Source organism: Balaenoptera borealis, assembly GCF_965194805.1.
Source record: "Balaenoptera borealis genome assembly, chromosome: 10".
NCBI lineage: Eukaryota > Metazoa > Chordata > Mammalia > Artiodactyla > Balaenopteridae > Balaenoptera > Balaenoptera borealis.
The window spans coordinates 62,190,263-62,210,817 of record NC_138874.1 but is presented as its reverse complement, the minus strand read 5'-3'; the positions used below and the strand labels follow the sequence as shown (position 1 = coordinate 62,210,817).

General features: G+C 46.6%; 1 protein-coding gene across 18 annotated transcripts in view; it reads left to right on the top strand.

Annotated features, from left to right (window-relative positions):
• KCNMA1 (potassium calcium-activated channel subfamily M alpha 1) overlaps positions 1-20,555 on the top strand; it is a 775,994-nt gene that overhangs the window by 86,491 nt on the left and 668,948 nt on the right. The window lies entirely within an intron of this gene.

The following is a 20,555-nucleotide window of genomic DNA, read 5'->3' as shown; positions in this document are numbered from 1 at the left end:
GTATTTTGGAAGAGTTTGAGAAGGATAGGTGTTAGCTCTTCTGTAAATGTTTGATAGAATGCACCTGTGAAGCCATCTGGTCCTGGGTTTTTGTTTGTTGGAAGATTTTTAATCACTGTTTCAATTTCAGTGTTTGTGATTGGTCTATTTATATTTTCTATTTCTTCCTCGTTCAGTCTCAGAAGGTTGTGCTTTTCTAAGAATGTGTCCATTTCTTCCATGTTGTCCATTTTATTGGCATATAGTTGCTTGTAGTAATCTCTCATGATCCTTTGTATTTCTGCAGTGTCAGTTGTTACTTCTCATTTTTCATTTCGAATTCTGTTGATTTGAGTCTTTTCCCTTTTTTTCTTGATGAGTCTGGCTAGTGGTTTATCAATTTTGTTTATCTTCTCAAAGAACCAGCTTTTAGTTTTATTGATCTTTGCTGTTGTTTCCTTCATTTCTTTTTCATTTATTTCTGATCTGATTTTTATGATTTCTTCCCTTCTGCTAACCTTGGTTTTTTGTTGTTGTTGTTCTTCTTCTTTCTCTAATTGCTTTAGGTGTAAGATTAGGTTGTTTATTTGAGATTTTTCTTGATTCTTGAGGTAGGATTGTATTGCTGTAAACTTCCCTCTTAGAACTGCTTTTGCTGCATCCCATAGGTTTTGGGTCATCGTGTTTTCATTGTCATTTGTTTCTAGGTATTTTTTGATTTCCTGTTTGATTTCTTCAGTGATCTCTTGGTTATTTAGTAGTGTATTGTTTAGCCTCCATGTGTTTGTATTTTTTACAGTGTTTTTCCTGTAATTGATATATAGTCTCATAGCCTTGTGGTCGGAAAAGATACTTGATACGATTTCAATTTTCTTAAATTTATCAAGGCTTGATTTGTGACCCAAGATAGGATCTGTCCTGGAGAATGTTCCATGAGCACTTGAGAAGAATGTGTATTCTGTTGTTTTCAGATGGAATGTCCTATAAATATCAATTAAGTCCATCTTGTTTGATATGTCATTTAAAGCTTGTGTGTCTTTATTTTTTTTCATTTCAGATGTTCTGTCCCTTGGTGAAAGTGAGGTGTTAAAGCCCTCTACTAATATTGTGTTACTGTCAATTTCCCCTTTTATGGCTGTTAACATTTGCCTTATGTATTGAGGTGCTCCTATGTTGGGTGCATAAATATTTACAATTGTTATATCGTCTTCTTGGATTGATCCCTTGATAATTATGTAGTATCCTTCTTTGTCTCTTGTTATAGTCTTTATTTTAAAGTCTATTTTGTCTGATATGAGAATTGCTCGTCCAGCTTTCTTTTGATTTCCATTTGCATGGAATATCTTTTTCCATCCCCTCACTTTCAGTCTGTATGTGTCCCTAGGTCTGAAGTGGGTCTCTTGTAGACAGCATATATACAGGTCTTGTTCTTGTATCCATTCAGCCAGTCTATGTCTTTTGGTGGGAGCATTTAATCCATTTACATTTAAGGTAATTATCGATATATATGTTCCTATTACCATTTTCTTAATTGTTTTGGGTTTGTTATTGTAGGTCTTTTCCTTCTCTTGTGTTTCCTGCCTAGAGAAGTTCCTTTAACATTTGTTGTAAAGCTGGTTTGGTGGTGCTGAATTCTCTTAGCTTTTGCTTGTCTGTAAAGGTTTTAATTTCTCTGTCGAATCTGAATGAGATCCTTGCTGGGTAGAGTAATATTGGTTGTAGGTTTTTCCCTTTCATCAGTTTAAATATGTCCTGCCACTCCCTTCTGGCTTTCAGAGTTTCTGCTGAAAGGTCAGCTGTTAACCTTATGGGGATTCCCTTATATGTTATTTGTTGTTTTTCCCTTGCTGCTTTTAATGTTTTTTCTTTTTATTTATTTTTTGATAGTTTGATTAATATGTGTTTTGGTGTGTTTCTCCTTGGATTTAACCTGTATGGGACTTTCTGTGCTTCCTGGACTTGATTGACTCTTTCCTTTGCCATGTTAGGGAAGTTTTCAACTATAATCTCTTCAAATATTTTCTCAGTCCCTTTCTTTTTCTCTTCTTCTTCTGAGGGCCCTATAATTCGAATGTTGGTGCGTACAGTGTTGTCCCAGAGGTCTCTGAGACTGTCCTCAATTCTTTTCATTCTTTTTTCTTTATTCTGCTCTGTGGTAGTTATTTACACTATTTTGTCTTCCAGGTCACTTATCCGTTCTTCTGCCTCAGTTATTCTGCTATTGATTCCTTCTAGAGAATTTTAAATTTCATTTATTGTGTTGTTCATCATTGTTTGTTTGCTCTTTAGTACTTCTAGGTCCTTGTTAAATGTTTCTTGTATTTTTCCATTCTATTTCCAAGATTTTGGGTCATCTTTACTATCATTACTCTGAATTCTTTTTCAGGTAGACTGTCCATTTCCTCTTCATTTGTTTGGTCTGGTGGATTTTTACTTTGCTCCTTCATCTGCTGTGTATTTCTCTGTCTTCTCATTTTGCTTAACTTACTGTGTTTGGGGTCGCCTTTTTGCAGACTGCAGATTTGTAGTTCCTGTTGGTTTTGGTGTCTGCCCCCAGTGGGTAAGGTTGGTTCAGTGGATTTTGTAGGCTTCCTGGTGGAGGCGACTGGTGCCTGTGTTATGGTGGATGAGGCTGGATCTTGTCTTTCTGGTGGGCAGGACCGCATCCGGTGGTGTGTTTTGGAGTGTCTGTGAACTTATTATGATTTTAGGCAGACTGTCTGCTAATGGGTGGGGTTGTATTCCTGTCTTGCTAGTTGTTTGGCATAGGGTGTCCAGCACTGTAGCTTGCTGGTCGTTGAGTGGAGCTGGGTCTTAGTGTTGAGATGGAGATCTCTGGGAGAGCTTTCGCTGACTGATATTACGTGGGGCCGGGAGGTCTCTGGTGGACCAATGTCCTGAACTTGGCTCTCCCACCTCAGAGGCTCAGGCCTGACACCCGGCTGGAGCACCAAGACCCTGTCAGCCACACGGCTTCTTCACAATTAGTTCAGTTTTCACACCAGGCAGAGGGAAAAGACATCTTTAGATGTAGCAGCAGTGAAATAGCTCTGAGAGGCTCCATTTCATAGATTTCTTTTCCTTTTCTTTTGTGATTCATCTAGTTCCACTTGCTCATAGGGTGTTTTGTGCAGAGGCCTTGCACCTGGCACTTCAGACCAGAGTTCCTTGTGGGAAACTCCCCCATCTGATTTTTAACAAGGGGCTCAGCTGTGGGCATGGAAATTGGAGGAGCCCTGTTCTAGACCAGTGCTCCTTAAGCCAGGAGCCACTCTTCCCAATCTACCGCTGGGAAAACTCAGGCTATTTTGGGCCTTGAGCCTGGTTCTCAAAGTTCTGCTTCTCTCCCTGGGTCCCCGGGAAGCACTGATTCTTTCTTGGACCAGCAGCGTCAGCCCTCACCTGTTAGAAATGGAAATCCTCAGGCTCCCCTCCAAAGCTGGGGAATGAGAACCCCTGGGGTGGGGCCAGGGTGGCATGTTAACCATCCCTCCAGGTGGCTCTGAAGCACTTATGAGATTGATAACCCGGAGGCTGATAACATGTCAGCTCCAGCTGCATGCTGGAATCACTTGGGAAGATAAAAAGAGGAAACACCTGGGTCAGAAAGAGCATCTCGGTGTGGCAGGGACGTTGGGAACGTCAGAAGCTCCTCAGGTGATTCTCATGCGCGGCCGGGATTAAGAACCAGTGCTTTAGGCCCGTGGACTAGGCTTTAGTTTTCTCAGCTGTATATTGGGTAGAATAACCCCCGTTTCCCTACTGGTGCAGTGAAAGGGCCTGGGGGACCCTTTCACGTAGCTGTCTGGGACTTGGAAAAGCACACAGGAGACAGGCTTCCATCTGTCAGGAAGGGTGCACCGAGATTCCTGTGCTGAGGGGAGGTGGGATGGGATGCCCACTATGGCCTTAGGGGTGGAATTGTAACATGGTGGTTGGCTGATCCAAGTACTAAGTGCTGTAAAGACGATCCCCTGTTTGCCGCAATAGCTCTGTTTCGGGGAAGGAGATTGCTGGTTCCTCGAGAGCCCAGTGTAAGCTGCCCCCGCTGCCCCCAGTGCCTAGTTCTGGCGCTTGCTCTTAGTGGGGTCCTTTGCTCAGTGTTGGGGAGACGATGAAGCCTGCTCCATCCCGGGCTCCCTCGGATTAGCATGGGTGGGGCCTGCTGCGGAGCTGGGCCCCCTGCCTCTGAGCACGGGCGGTGGCAACAATGAGGTTTAGAGAAATATTTACCCAAAGTAATACCTCTGCTCTGCCACTGCCCGTCTCCCAGGAAGCTGGGTAACAAACACAGAGTTCTGGTTGTAATTTATGGTGGGGATGAGCTGAGCCTTCCAAGGGCTGGGACAAGGCAGGAAAAAGGGTGGTGGTTATGGTCTCTAGTCCTAGGCCCTGCAGTGGCCGGCATCTCAGGGCTCATGGAAATAGCCGTTAGTTCCAACTGCAAAGGGGCAAGCTGCATGTGCATTTTACGTTGGCTTTGGAACCAAATGTGGAATGTAGTCATAATCTAATGTTAAAAACAAGAGTGCATGCTGCTTCCCATGCGCGTGGAGGTGCTGTTCTAAGCCTTACCTCATGTGATCCCCAACGACCACCCCATGACCTATGTGCCATTATTTCTCCCATTTTACGTAAGCAGTTGCTGCTCAGGGGTCTGTGATGGTCAACCTCTGCATCTCGCAGATGGGGAAGCCAAGACCCAGAGGTCATAGTGTGTGAGCAGCAGAGACAAAATTAGAAATCGGGTCCTAACCGTCAAAGCATATCTTGAAAAACAGAGGGTTTAGTGAAACCTCTTCTTAATTTCCAGTCGGGAATGACTTAATACAGAGTGCCTGGATTATGTAACACCAGAAAAATAATTCACAGGATATTTGTTCTGAAAAGTTTTACAGGAGATCGTCTAACACAGTGTATGATCGGGTCACCCAAGATGGCTGTTCTCTTACTCTCTGTGTATCCCCTGCTTCACCTCCATCCTACTCCCCTGACCTTCCTACATGCTTGCCTCCAGCCCCAGCTAATGATTGTCCTAATCTTTAGGTCAGAACAGCTCCACCTGTAACTTATCAAAGGAGCGTTGAGGGGCGTGCCCCTCAGTTAGTTTCCCTGGTAACTGATGAGCCAACCTGATGTCAATTACCCCTATAAGAGGGGGAGGTTTCTCCTCTCCTCTTTGGTGAGACGCTTGCCGCCATGTTCTGCTCGCCGTCTGCTGCCATGTTCTGCTCACCGTCTGCTGCCATGTTCTGCTCACCGTCTGCTGCGCACGGTGGAGGTGACGCTCCAGGACCTTGCTTGTAAGTTCCCCCTTAGCCCTTAAACCGTTGACGTCTCTGTCACCGACTGCGGGCTCTTTCTTCGGTCTTGAACCCGGGCAAGCCCAGGCCTCGCAGGCCTGCGGGGTGCAGCCCAATAATTGGCGGCGTCAGCCCAGAGACCGAGGAAACTCCCGTGAGCGCCGAGGTGTTGGGAGAGAAGGGCGGGGAGTGGAAGGTTGGGCCTGTCCACGACCATGTGGGGCCCGGAAGTTGCGGGGGTGGTCGCGGGGTGGCCGTCCACTGATGTTACCGAAAATGGGGTCTGGCGGCTCGCCGCCGAAAGGCCAGTAAGGAGGCAAGGTTGGTGGAAAGGAAAGTTTGCTTTATTTCGGAGGGCGGACTCCTGTCCGAAGACTGATTTCCCGTCGCTGACTACCGCTAGACAAGAGCTTTTATAGGCGGAGGGAGGGGGGGCTACACGTGGCAACAGCGGAGTCAGCTCTGATGGTTGTCTCGAAATCGGTCGTGGGGTGGTCTGACCAACATCATCTTGATTATTTTAAGTACAGTTACCCTTCTGTTCCAGGGTCGGTTTGTTCCCATTTCCTTGAGGCTAATTCTCAGAATTGTGGCAGCTTATGTCCTGACTGTGGTCTGGTCATCACGTAGTTAACTTCTTCCACCTGGCGGGGGTTTCAGCATCTAAAAGACAGCTCGCAGGATACGGCTCAGAATATTATCTATAGCCCTTGAAGGGCAACCGAAGGTCCTTGACTGTGACTAAACTGTTAATTGTTTTGTCCTGTTTGAACGCTTGTTTTTGCTTTTGCGTTTTCTCACTTCTCTGATTAAACTTATTCTTTGGCTAAAGTTTTTCTACAGGCAAAAGGCAGGTGGAGGACATGGTGGGGAGGGACCATAGGGTCCTTCTTCGTTGCACTAACTCATGGAGCCCAGAGGTTGCAGGGGAAGTCTTGCGTTGGCTGTCCACTAGTATGGGGGGCCCTGTGGTGGCTGTCCTTGATGAATGGGGGCTGCCAGGAGATCTGGAGAAGAGTGGCCCCTAATGGCTCTGCTGTTGTATCAAAGTGAGCCTTTTGTAATTGGTTAAGCTAGCTTTCTAGAAGGAATTGGTATTTCTCTGCTTGTACCTTTAAGATGTAAATGATCTACCTAGGCTCTCAGGAACTTTAATCTAATCCTACGTGACCTCTAAGAGTAAAGAAAAATGAGAGAAGTCTTTTAAAACTCTAGGAATAATTGTTTTGCGAATGTCTGTCTATAATAGTCTCTGTAGATACTGGTAACTTTGAAACTAAACTAAGTTAAATGAAGAGAATTCATTGACTAGCTGGGTTATTTCAAATAGGATAAACTATTGGAACATTAATTGCTGGGTGGGTCTAAGTCTACCTACCTTTGCCTTCGTAGGAGAGGAAGGCTAAAGCATAAGTTTTCCAAACAGAAAATGCTGGTATGACAAACAGTTAACAATTACTTGCTTCTTAGTTTTTTGCCAGAGATTAAGATTTTTAAGGGTTAAGATTCTAGTTAGTCATCTTTCTAGTTATTGTAACCAAGTCTCTTTATTGATTACATTGTAATCAGGTGTTTAACCGTGCCTTTTTAAGTCTTTGGTCATATATAGATAGTTGTTGTACTTCAATGCTTTTGCGAAGGTGGTTCATCTTCAAGAAGATTCCTAAGAAGGGCTTTTGACAAGTACAGGTCTCTGATAAATTTCAGATTATACTGCTGAACTGGGTAAGAAATTAAAGAATTCTAATGGAAAACATAATGGCTTCATTAAAAGTTAAAAGGATTTGTTACTGAGTGAACTGTTGAATATGGTTATAATTTTTATGGTTTTTGTCTGAAGTATTACTGGTTTTGATCTGTTTTCCAGATATAGGGAAGCCCTTCCGCTTAAGTTAGTTATGACTTAACAGGAGTTGGGTAAACCACACCTGTGGGTAGAATTGAAACATTTTCCTTTTCTCTCTGCCTGGTTCCTCCAGAAATTAGAGACTCTTGGGTTCCCAGCAGCCTTATCAGGCAAATGGGAAAAACTGTCTCCTGGCATATGCAGGAATCTCCATATTTTGAGAACCTCTAGAAGACAGAAATCCACCCAGGTGGAGTCTGATGGCTTTCCTGGCCTTGAGAGGCCTTTTGGGAATTCAGCCTGAGGCTCCATCTGAGGAGTTCCATGAGAGCCAGTTTGGAGGAGTCTGTGTGGTCAATTGACCAGACCTAATTTACAAACAAATTAGTCTTGATTTGGCTGTATTTGGTGGAGATGAGGGTAATTTTAGAGAGAAAAATACTGTGTTTCAGTGGGTATTAAACTCTAGTTCTGCTAATCAGACTTTCAGTGCAATCAGACTTTTAATGTGACTGCTGACACCTGGCTAGGCCAACAGAGTGTTTCTCTTAGAACCGGGGCCTTCCCTTCCACATGGGGGTGGCTCTGGGTTTGTGAAAACCAGGCGTGGCCTTACCTTCCTTATAACTGGACAGGGCACTTTTGCCATTGACTCCCTCTCCATTGACCCCGTAAGCACTTGGCTGCAGAATTTGCCCCACATGCTGGCGAATGACTGTTCTGAGTATACTGGGTATACAAGGTGTACCCGGCATACTAGGTATCGTACTCTTGATCCTCTCTGGCTGCTGCTATCTGCATTGTGTGTGTGGTATCTGGTGGCAGTGCCCCCTACATACCTGACTCCAGGGATATGGCAGAAGAGGGGTGGACCAAGGATGTAAGGGTCATGCAGGTTATGTAGGGGGGGAATGTATAGTCAAGCCTTCCAAGATGGCTGTTCCCTTGCTCTCTACATCCCCTGCTCCACCAGTGCTTGCTTCACCCTACTCACCTGACTGACCTTCCTACGTGCTTGCCCCTTCCCCAGCTGGTGATTGTTCTTATCAAAGGGGCGGTGAGGGGTGTGCCCTTCTGTGAGCTCTCCTAGTAACTGATGAGCCAACCTGATGTCAATTACCCCTATAACTGGTGACCTCCCCCTGACCCCGGGAACGAAGGCTGCAGCCACGTCCCGCTCTGCCTTCCACCGCACATGGTGGGGTGTCGCTCCAGGACCTTGCTTCAGATGTGTGAGCTCCCGCATCCATTAAACCACTGATGTCTCTGTCACTGACTCCAGGCTCTTTCTTCCGTCTTGAAGCTGGGCAGGTACAGGTCTTGCAGGCCTGGGGGGTGCAGCCCAACACACAGTAAATTTGAAAGATTTTAGACCATGTCCCACATTAAGAAACACATTGTACCTTGTGTATATATGTGTAATGTGTATATTATATATACGTATATGTATATACTGTTCTGGATTATATTTATGCATGTGTGTCCGTATCTCTATATAAAACATTGTCTGTCTACCTACGTATATATATATATATATATATAATCACAGAAAGGAAAGTTAATGGAATAATGGCTGTTCTTACCACATGGAGCAACTTGACGTATATTTGGTTCTGTTCCAAAAGATACGGCTCACAGTTCATTAAGTAGATTTCATGATCAACTAGTGGGCTGCGTCCTGCCATTTGTGAATTAATGGTGTGGCCCAGCTCTCTCCCACTGCAGGAGAGGAAGCTGAAGCTTTGCCTCACATTACATATGAGGCACAAATCTGAGACTAGGGTCCAGCTTTACTGATGGCCATACCCACCCTGTGCCGACCCTGCCCTACCTGAGACTTCGCCAAGAACCTTTTGGAGCCATTTGCTGACTTGTTCTGCAGTTTCGTGCCCACTCTTTGCCTCCTCTCGTGGATGCACTGTGAACCCGAGGCTCCCAGGCCTGGCCAGGCGCTCTCTGGCCATCACCCACCCCAGTGCTTTGCACCTCTCCTGGTCGCTGTTCTTTTCTGCCCCTTCTGAGAACCAGAGTGCGGATTTTGAGATGGAGTCCCAAGATTCGGGGATGGTGGATTTCAGTGTAGGCATTTTGAGAGAGAACTCATTTATCTGGGTCCACAACCCCTGGTTCACAATTCCGAAATTCCCAAAGCTCTGAAAAGTGAGAGTTTTTACATATTGTGGAGGCAAACCTGCCCTGAGCTGCTGTGGGGCTGATGATGGTCTTTGTTCATCCAGCTCAGTGCAAAGAGCCAGACGTCTCCCTGCAGCAATGGGAGTGCGTGTGGCTGGAGCGTGTGACCCAGACCCCACAGGTACGCCTGATTTATTTTCTAAAATCTGAAATAGTCAGAGTCCTGCCCCAGGGTAAGGGATTGTGGACCTGTAGATATATTTGACGTGTGTGTGTGTGTGTTATTGATTAATCAATGAATGTTCTTTGAGAGGAAGGAGTGCTAGGTGGCAGAAAGTGCAGAGGACCAGTTATCAGAAAGTTGCCTGTTAACAGCTACAAAATGAAGCTCGGAGGGTTTTTTGGGGGTGAAGTGAGGGATGGCTATGAAAGCATTTGGGAAACTAGAGTGGTTCCTACCTGTGTAAGGTGTTTGGTGCAGTGCGGTTTCTTTAGAAAATTGAATTGTAGTCTCTAACAATGCACTTATTTCCAACTTAAAGGCCCACATCGTGTGTGTGTGGGGGGGGCCTGAAAATGCGTCACTTTATTTTGCTGAGGCACAGATGAAGAATAACAAAGCAAAATACAGTGAGACAGAGGAATGTCTCTGCATTCGTTGTAGATTCTTCTCACATCTAGTCTGCTCTGTTCTATTTCCTTCTTCTTTGTTCTTCCTTCTTTGTAATATTCAGATGCCCCTTCCTAGAAACTGCTGACTGCACACAGTCGTGCACTTTTCTTCCTTACTATTAGTCTCCTAGGTCATTAAAACCTCGCTGCTGCTTTCTTTCCCAGTAAAGTCAAAATTTCAGTTTTTAAAGCTTCTGCCTTCGAGGGCCCTGGGAACTCTGGGCTCCTGAGACTAGAGGAAGGTGTATCCAGTGTTCATTTATCTACAGGAAATGGCACAGAGGCAGGCTCTGAGAAATACTCGGATATGTCTAAAAGAAATCAGGCTGAGTGTATGTCAGACTTTAAGCCAGGAATGAAAGTGTGGCTTTTACCAAGGCCCAGGAGACCAAACTTTAGGCCCTTGCCAGGTGGGAAGTTGGAAGTGAGAGTCCTGCATAAAACCAGCCCCTCCAGGCGGGCTCCATCCTCAGAAAACAGGTAGTCAGCAAACACCTGCCAGAGAGCCAAGAGAACACAGCAGGGGACTTGCCTGTTTTGATTTTGGCTTGGTGGTGGGAGGATGAAGCAGTGTCTCCTGTGAGAATTTGTAATCGTGGATCTGCGTTCATGCAGTTCAGCTTTGAATTTGTACTACCTGTGTGGCTCAAGAAACCCCAAGCTGTGAAATTAGTCTGATATAGTTTGGGGTTGGTAGCACCCCATCGTGTCTGTTAGAAGCAGATGAGAATCATCTCTGGAGGGCTGTACTCATAGCTCAAGCCCTGAAAGACTCCTATAGGTAAAACCCAGCCATTCTGACACAAGTTTTTACCCTCAGTTACAGAACAGATGAGGCAGCAAGTCCCCATGAATGAAAGTCAGCAGAAACAACAAACAGAAGAATCAGACCCCCAAGTGTTTCAGATAGAAGACCAATTGGATATATTGATATAATGTCTTTAAAATGTTAATAAAGTAAAACAAGTTGTTGAAAAAGAGCAGGAAACACTATACTAATTTTAAAAAATCTATACAAATTTGAATAAAAACAAATAGAACATCCAGAAATGAAAAATATAACAACTGAAATTGAGCATACACTGCTCACCATTAGGTATGTGCTTTCACAGGTTCTTATTAGAAACATCAAGATAGCAATGCTGAATAAGGATACATCAAAGAAAACATTAAAAATGTTAATTTGCACAGTTTTGTACGATTGAATGCATTATAATGTATCAGGAAAAAAACCAGATGTGGAAGCCAGGCAGTCTTTCATTTCATGGCTGTGTGACCTTGGGTTACTTCTTAACCTCTCAGATTCTTGGTTTCCTCTTGTGTAATCTGACCCCACAGGTTTGCTCTGAGGGTTTGGTTAGATAGTTTTTGCAAGGGTCTTGATTTCCCTTTTCCCTGAACTTCCTTTGATTCTGGAGACTACATCTCTCCCCCACCTCCCTCTCCCTGGGGAAGGGTCCTGCAGTTTCCTGTTAATTAAATTAGCTCCTCAAGTGAATGTGAGGGGACTGTGTCATAATCGCTGAGAGTTCCTCTGGGGACTTGTATGTGTTCAGGAGCTACACACATTCATCTGGAAGCTGGTGGGGGAGTGTGGGTGCCCTATAAGGGGGGGCTGGGATGGCTGAAAGGCAGGCTGCCAGCCAGAGGGGTCAGTTCCAGGTAGCAAGGCTCTGGCTAGGCCTCCCATTCTAGGGTGGTGATGGATGGCAGCGTTCTGACCTTGAGACGGGCCTGAGTGTGCTTAGTATGCCGACAGATACGGATTTCAGTCAGATACAGCCTGCAAATCCTACCTCCAACTAACCTAATCCCGGCTGTTGGGAAATCTGAATTTTGCATTGAACTTGAACTCTATTTCAGGGCTCAGGCCCAATCTGTTACAGTGTCCTGCAGGCATACTGTGTCCTGTCCTCTTGGTCAGCTCTCCCAGAGAACAGGACCTGCCAGGACTGTCCCAGGGCCTGAGTGCCTTGGACCGTGGGGAGGAAGAGGGGGGATGGCAGGAACCTGGTAGGGGTGTCCAGATCTTCTTCCCTCCCTTTCTCCCTCCTTGCTTCCCTCTTCGCCTCTCCTCTTGTCACTTTCTACCCACACATTCTTCTCCTTTTTCTTTTTCTCCTTTTTTCTCTTTCCCCTTTTATCTCCCGTCTCTTCTCTCTCTCTCTCTCTCTGGCTGAGAACTGCAAGAGTGTATTTTTTTCATTCTGGGAAATGAGTACAGTGAGAATTTGGGGGGTAGGTCTCATCTGGGCTTGGCCTGGACCCAGGACAATGCTTGGCACACGGTAAGATTTTAGAAGCTGTCCAGTGGGGTTGTCTTGGACCTTGGAAAAGCTTCTGGATCTTTCCTGGTGTGAGTCCAAGTCATGACAATGGAATTCTACCCAGGAAGGGCAGTCGTGAACCTGAGCAGCGCTGACCTCAGGGAGGAAATGGCAGGTCCCCACTCCCCAGTGATGTGGGCCCAGCCAAGCCTTGGAACTAAGCATGGTCAGGCCTGTGGATGACGTCATCTGCCTTCCGTGGGACAGCTGCAGCCAACAGGACACTCAGGAAATGCCAGCAGTAACTGGAAACTTTATTTTCAAATGCTTCCCACAGCATTCGTGCATGGTGAGAAGTGTTTCTGCCATGAGACTTTTCAGGTGGCTGCCCTGGACACCAGGGGGATGTGAAGCCCCCATCTTCCCTGGGGCAGGACTCCTGGGGGTGGGATGCAGGCACATTCCCCAAAGGGCTGCAGCTTTATGTCAGTGGAATTGCATTTAAACAGGTCTTCAGAGCCCATGGGATCCATTCCTAGGCAATACTTTAAGGCCTCTTTTTGCTATTCCATTAAAAAAGTATTTTCTTATTTACCTATCTCTGCTGCCTAATCTTCTCTGTGCAGCAGGTGAACATAAGAGAAATGAAGCAAGAGAGAAGCACAGAGATTTAGAGAATAGACTATTCTGTGGAGACGCAGCAGCTGCCTTGCCATATCTGAAGGTCTGTAATGGGGAAGAGGCATCGGCTCGTTCTGTGTGTCCCCTGATAAGAGAATTAGGGCTGTGGGGAGGCATATTTCATCTTGGGATTCCAGTGGGGGTGGGAGCTCACATTGCCGCACCTGCTACGGAACAGCCGCGGTGCAGTGGACTTGCTCATAAGCCTCAGGTGTTAGAGACAGTTTATGCTTCAGCAGACAACCTCTAGCACAGTACCCTGATAGTTACTAGTTACTGGCCACTTATCGATCAGGCCCAGTGCTAAGTGCTGTACCGATCAACTCATTTCATTCTCACGACTCTTCCGTTGGGTGGGAACGATCATTAACATCACTTTACAGATGGGCATGATTGATTCAGAGTCCAGTGGCCCAAGGTCACAGGCTGGTAAGTGGTAGGGGGCTGAGTGGAATCAAGGTAGCCTGACGTTGGAGCTCCCCTCCCCCTAGCTCTTAAACCACCGGGATTTACTTCTCAGCATGGTTTTAATGTGGGTTGAACCCGCCAGCCTTTTCTTGCACACTTTTTTCTCTGCCCTCTTTTTGTTGTAGTCTTAACTGTCACATTAACCTATTAGTTTCTTCAGTTGTGGAGAAGATACCAGTTTGGGAAACTGTGTTCCGCCGAGAAAGCTCTGTCCCTGCCTCATCAGTGTTTATCTCCTTGAAGGGAGCGCGTACTATGGGAGCTGTCATCTAAAAATGGACTGGCTCTGCGCTACAGGGATTCAGGAAGGGGAAGGTGACCACTTGCAGGAAGCCCGTGCCGGGTGTTGGGCGGGAGGACTAGAGGACATCTGAGGTCCAGCCAGCGAGGGCCGTCACCGAGCATGGCCCTCGATGGGGCTCCCACTGTCGTAGAGATGGTGCTGCCAGAAGTGTGACTCGGCTGGGGGAGGCGGTGGCACCCCGGCCCTTCTCACCACCTGCCTGAGTTATTGCAATTGCCGCCTGGCTGCTCTGCTACGTTCACTTCACTCCCTTCTTCAGGGTGCCCTGAGTGCAGCTGCCAGATTAATCTCCCAAATGCTGATTTCATGATGTCACTCTGAACTCCCCTTTCTCCCTGCTGTGCTCAGAAGCCTGAGCTCCTCTGCCCTCAGACCGCCCCCCTCCTTGCCTTTCCGATCTCCCCTTCCTCGTCTGCCCCCCACAAACCCCACTCCACCTGGCCTGGTCTACAGAGTGCCCTGAACAAGCCCTCCTGACACACTTGTCCTTATCTGGGGTTCCTTCCTCCTCTCCCAGGTGTCCAACTTCCTTGTTCGTTCGGGGCTCCGTTCATTCTTTCATTCACTCAACACTCCTCTGTTATGAGGCGACGCAGGGCCAGGAAAAGGCTGGGAAAACAGACATAACAAGACCGGTCGCCTTGAAGAGCTCTCGGTCTAGGCTCGCGGCATCTATGGAAGCGCCTTTGATCAATGCGGTGAGAGCTACTCCAGGCTGTGTACAAATCCTCCTCTTCCAGGAAGCCCTCACAGATTGCTCCATCACTGTGAACTCATCCTTTGCTGGAGTCCTATAGATCCCAGTCTCTGTTCTCTTTCAGTGCCTTGTTTTCTGCCCTGAAAAATTCACTTTCTTTTATTGGCAGTATCTCTTGGACTTTATCCTAAAGGAACATACCGCACTGCTGCACCATGTGCCTATTAATAGGAATATGTGTTTATATTGGGGTCTGATTACAAAGTATGCTCATATTTGTGATTCCCCCGATTCTCATAATAACAGTATGGGACAAGCAGGACAGACATGATCAGCCCCGGTTTGCAGAGTGGTAAGGCACATGGTTCACAACTGGCGGAGCCTAGACTAGGGCCTGGGGTCTTACCATGTGAGTGCCACACAGCCTCACAGAAGGATGAATGGATGCAGTCCCTTCACTGTGGACTCTACCCTGGGCCTGCAGTGGGTGTCAGGTGTATGTTAGGGTAGGATGAGAGAGTGGAGAGGAGAATCTTGCAACTGAAATCCAGGGCATCTGTTAAGGAGCAGGGAGGTACATGGGGTGACCTAGCCTTGTTAGATAAAGGGTGCTCCGTTCTCCTAATTCTTATTCAGGTACTCCACTTCTCTTCCTCCGTGGAGACTGAGAATAGCTGATGGAGCTAGACGAGAAGGAATAGAGGGCTGGGAGGTGGGGCTGGACTTGGATAGGACGGATGAGTAGAGCAGGTGAGCAAGGCCTGGGGACAGAGGCAGGGGACCTGTCACCTCTCCCTGGAGTTGCATGAGCCCCTGGGTTTCCTTAGCACCTAGAGAGGAGGAAAAACTTCAGTCCCGACCACCCAGCTTAAAAGTTTCAGAATTCCATGCGGTTCTTTAAAGTATTTACTGGAACTGAAGACAAGGTAAGTAGAAAATGGAATCCCAGCTCCCTCTCGCCTTGGCTATTGATTGTTGGTTTTGCAGTTACAGTGAAGGTGCTGCCTCTGTGAACACGAGCTGGTTGGAATGCTCGGGCTTTTGAAGCTCAGCTGTTTGAGCTACCTACGTGTTTAAAAAAAAAAAAAAAAAAATCTTGCTTTGCTTTAACAAGAACAAAGTGTGTTTCTTTAGCCCAGGCATGAATCAAAAATAGTTGAACTTTTTTTTTGCTCAAGTTTAAAAATAAAAAAGTCACCTTTGGGCTGAGATCAAGAATGGAAAATTTCAGGGCATAAGAGTAATTTTTTTCCATCTGTTCTGGCAAGGGACGTTAAGGCACTTTGATGAAAGGTTGTGTGTAAACGTCAGTTGTGAGTCCCACTATGTTACTGCTTTGCAGTGTCTACTTGGTTAAGCTGTCCTCAGCAAAAGCCCCACTCCCTTCTCCTGGCCCAACTGAATATGCAGAGTATAGGAGAGATGTGTGTAATTGAATATAAGCAACTAATTGGGATAGGCAAAGGAGGAAGTTATTAAAATTAATAGAAGTTTCAACTTCTACAAAGGTGGTTTTATCACATAAAGTACAGGTTAATAGCCCCCAAAAATTCATTACTAAAGCTCTAGATTAGGTAGTGACAAGTGTCTAGAGAACTGTCAGGTCTAGGGAATTGCATTGGCAAGTGAGAATAAGGATGGGGACACGTCTGAATTTTTATTAGAAAAAAAATTCTGGATAGTCCTTGACTACTGTAGTTAATTTTGAAGTGTATTATGGTTAAAGCTTTGTTTGAGAGGCTCTAGTTTTGCATTTCGGTATTATTAAGGTATAAAGAAACTGTTTTATGTATGTCAATTTTACTGTTTCTGACCACATCTTCTGAGCAAGTAAACTCTGGTGCAACAGACTGCCTCGGATGTTAATTCTAAACTTAGAAGCTGCCTCCAGTGGATGCTGAAGTCAGTCACACAAAATTCAGGTGCTTACTTAAAAAATCCCAATACTCGGGAGGCTGGCACAGTCTCTGGTGGAAATTTGGGCAGCTGAGCCTCCCTTAGGATCCCAGGATTATTAGGGTGTGGCATATCAGCTGTGGACCAGGCTCTAGATATACACATCAACACATAATTTTGCTGCATCAGCATGCACAGAGAAAAGACAAATCATGATGGACAAACCCTCAAAGCCCCAATCCAGGCCCCCTGGGTTTTCATCTCAACTTTGTTACTTACTGGCTATGTGACCTTGGGCACAATGAGGCATATAGCAGCCTTGGTTTCCTCAGCAGTAAAATGAGGGTATCTAATCATATATGCTCTATGGTCCTTTCCAGATCCCCAACCCTGTAACTAACAAGCCCAAGTTCAAAGATTCAAGTAAGAGCTTTTAGCTCTTCCTTATCTGGGCTGTTTGCGGTGGTCAAAATTGATAACATATTTAAAAAAAAATTTTTATTGGTATAGTTGATTTACAATGTTGTATTAGTTTCAGGTGTACAGCAAAGTGAATCTGTTGTACATATACATATATGCACTCTTTTTTAGATCCTTTTCCCAGATAGGCCATTACAGAATATTGTGTAGAATTCCCTGTGCTATACAGTAGGTCCTTATTAGTTACCTGTTTTATATATAGTAGTGTGTTTGTGTCAATCCCAGTGTTCCAATTTATCCCTCTCCCCCTTACCCCCCGGTAACCATAAGTTTATTTTGGACATCTGTAACTCTGTTTTGTAGATAAGTTCATTTGTAGGCTCTTTAAAGATTCCACATATAAGTGATATCATATGATATTTGTCTTTCTCTGTCTGACTTACTTCACTAAGTATGACAATCTCGAGGTCCATCCATGTTGCTGCAAATGACATTATTTTGTCCTTTTTTATGGCTGAGTAATTTTCTATTGTATCTATGTACTGCATCATCTTTATCCTTTCCTCTGTTGACGGACATTTAGGTTGCTTCCTGACAACATATTTTTAAAAATGCCCCTTCTGGTTAAAATAGCCATTTCCCTAAGCTCTGGGATTGCCTTCCTCACTCTGGCTCCTTCCCTGACAGCCTCTGGACCTCCCCTGAGGCAGCTCCTGAAGGTTCAAGGTCTGGCAGTGCAGGGGGTCTTCATCCTAGGCTCACATCCATCCTGATGGTCGTGGCCCTGACTTACCCGTCGTTAAACATATTGACCGTCCCCCTGGCTTAGGAGTACAGTCTCTGGGTGGACTCGGCACAAACAGTAGAACTTTTCTTGGTCTCTGTTTCTGCACCTGAACATAGAGCCAATCATAAGCAGTAGAGTGGAGGGAATTGTGAGGGTGGGTTTTGAAGTGGGACCACCTGGGTTCATGTCTTGGCTCTGCCACCTGTCAGCCGTGTGATCCTGGGCAAGTCACGTAGCCTTTCTTACCTCAATTCGTTGCCTGCAACATGGAGATTATAGTAGCCATCTACTTTATCGAACTGGTGGTGAGATTGAATAATATATCATATGAACTACTTAGAATAAACATAGTAGAAGGGACGGCTCTGTGTGTGTGCGTGCACGTGTGTGTGGTCTCCATATACGCACCTGTATCACAGGGCTTTGCTGCATTCTGTATCGAGTGAGATAATGTGATCCGAAGGAGCTTTCACCTGTCTCAGGCTCTCCCAAAGGTCATGCTCTCCTCATTCTCCCAGCGGATGCAGGGTGGGCCTGTGGGGACGGGGAGGCTGGCTAAAGAGCCCTAGTTCCTTTGCTGAAGCCTCAGCTTGAGGGAGGGCCCAGGCTTCATGGCCCCCCAGTTTCCTGGTGTCTTTCGGGACTTTGGAGGTGCAAGTGAGGGTGCTCAAGGTGGAGGCAGGGCCCAAACCCCCCACCCCCGCACCCCAGCCTGGCTGTGGACCTGGCAGCCCTGGAAGTATGTCTCTCAGAGTGTCCTGGTCAGAGTCAGGAGGTCCAGTGCTAAGGTTTAGTCTGCTGGCGAAAGTCATAATGGCACTAGAGACCGCTTGAGTGCAGCTCTTGGGGGCTGAAGAGCCAGCCACTTCAGTGTCCAGGAAACCCGACACCTGCATCCAGAGCCACAGCCACTTAGAAGAGAGGTGAGGGCCGCAGACTGCGTGGACCGGAAGCCACCTCCACGCTCCCGGTATAGGTCGCGCCGCTTCTCTGGTCCCGGGTTCGTCATCATCGATAGGGTGGAATTAGCTTGATCAGGGGCTTCCAAACTTTTTTTCCTTGGGACCCACAACGAGAGATCCATTTTCTTCTTCAACCCAACACACCCATCCATGTATGTAGTGAAAGGTTTCCCTATATGCAATGCTTTCTATTTTCTATGCTGCTAGGTGGTTTTCTATTTCAGCTGAAAAATGCCGATTGTGAACTATTGAATTGATTCTGTGACCTGCTCATGGGTCATAACCCGCAGTTTGAAAACATCAGGCTAATTGAGAGCGGAGGGCCCTTGAGTGCGGTGTGCTGTCTGTGGTTCTGTTGGGATAGCACTGGGGGAGCAGTGGCTTCTGGCTGTTGGGCCAGAGGCTGTGTGAAATGTCTAGTGGATGATACCAACCAGATTTTTAATTCCAGAGGTGGAGCCAGGAGCTGCTGCTTCTGTTTTGGTCTTTTCCTCGAAAACGAGTGGGTATTTACGTAGACTCCAAGGTTAACAATACATGTAGGGTTATGGTTCCTCCTCCGGTATTCCCAGGCCCAGAGGGAATGAAGGGAGGATCCCTGGCTGAAGAGGAGAGCTGGGGGTGACCCCTTCTCACCCCGTGGAGAACAGTAGATAGTGTGGTCCCAAGTACTTCTCAGCGAAGCTGGAGCCTCCAGTCTTTCCACGGCGGTGGGGGTGAGCCCAGCTGTAGCATCATGGACGGGGCACATGCAGGGAGGGGATTCATGTCCTTTCTCAGCGGCACAGCCCGGGCACCAATTCGGTCCTGGAGCGGCATCCACCTACCCCACCAGGTGGTGACTCTTGAGTTGCTGGGAAGGTCTGGGGTCACAGGGGAGGGGGTCAGGGTCATGGTGGTGGGCATGCAAGAGTTTGGAGCAGAAGCTACTTACTAACATTGTAAGAAGTATTTCAGTATTTTAACACTGGTAGTGCTGCGCCAGTGCAGACATCTGAATTTCAGCCCTGGCATATGCCCTGTTGCCTTAGGTAATCTTAAAGAGACCACCGTTATGGACCAGCTGAGGGTGGTCTGAATGCCTACTGAGTGTTGACAGGGCATGGGCTGACCAAGGGCATGGAGAGTGGCTGGCCTTCTGGGGCTGAAGCCCCCAGGCAAAAATAACCCATCAGGCCTTTTCAAGCATGTGGCCCGAAGTCAGTCACCACATTTCCCGGTGTAGCATTGGAGCCTTTAATATACACTGCTGTGTTCTGATGAAGCTGTATCAGCGGCTCTCCATCTAAGGCTTTTAGGTCACAACTACTCTAAAGGAAGAAAGACTCATTAGAAAGTGTATTGCTTGGGGAGGCCCTGAGGCCCAGCAAATGGGGACTGCCAGGAGTTCTGTCAAGATGCCTGGCTTGACCCTTACGTCCAGGCCTCTGCTTCTTGGGTTTATTTTGTGTCTCTGCTCTCTTCCACCTGGATGGGCAGAGATCTTATTTGGAGTTCTAAGACTGCTGTTGAGGTGTGGCAGTGTTCTCAATTGGTAGGGGCAGGCCTAAGGACAAAAAGGTATACAGTTAATACCAGCTGTATTGTAGGAACCTATCTTATCGGAACTGGCCAGAAGCCTGGCTTCTCTCCCTTGGGACACCTGTCATCTAAGGCACTTCCCTGTACTGCATTGAAGCTGGTGAACCACGGATGGGAGGTCTCAGTTGCTCTCTTCCAGGGCTTTGATGGGTCCCCTCCCCCAGCATCATTATGATCAAATGGATCTGATGAAATAGCTGTCTACTCATGGCTGGGAGGGGAGTGGTCCTCAGCACACCCCTGCCTCTATAAGTCTATATGCTGAGGGAGGTGCCGCCCAGGCATCACCTGACTCCTGGCACCTGTCCTTCCATTTGTGTTCTTGTTTTTGTAAGATCAGAATTACAAACATTCCAGGAGTTACCTGCCTGGAGACATGAGAACCCTTTCTGAGCCTTTTCCTTATCCTGACCCGGGGGCTAAGAATACCTGCTTCAGAGCTTTGTTGTGAAGATCCAGTGAGATAGAGAATTTAAGAAAGCTTTGCAGGTTATTCAGCTCAAGGGGAAAGAAAAGAATTTATTATTAATTACTGTTGTGACTGTTTAGCATTTCTTAT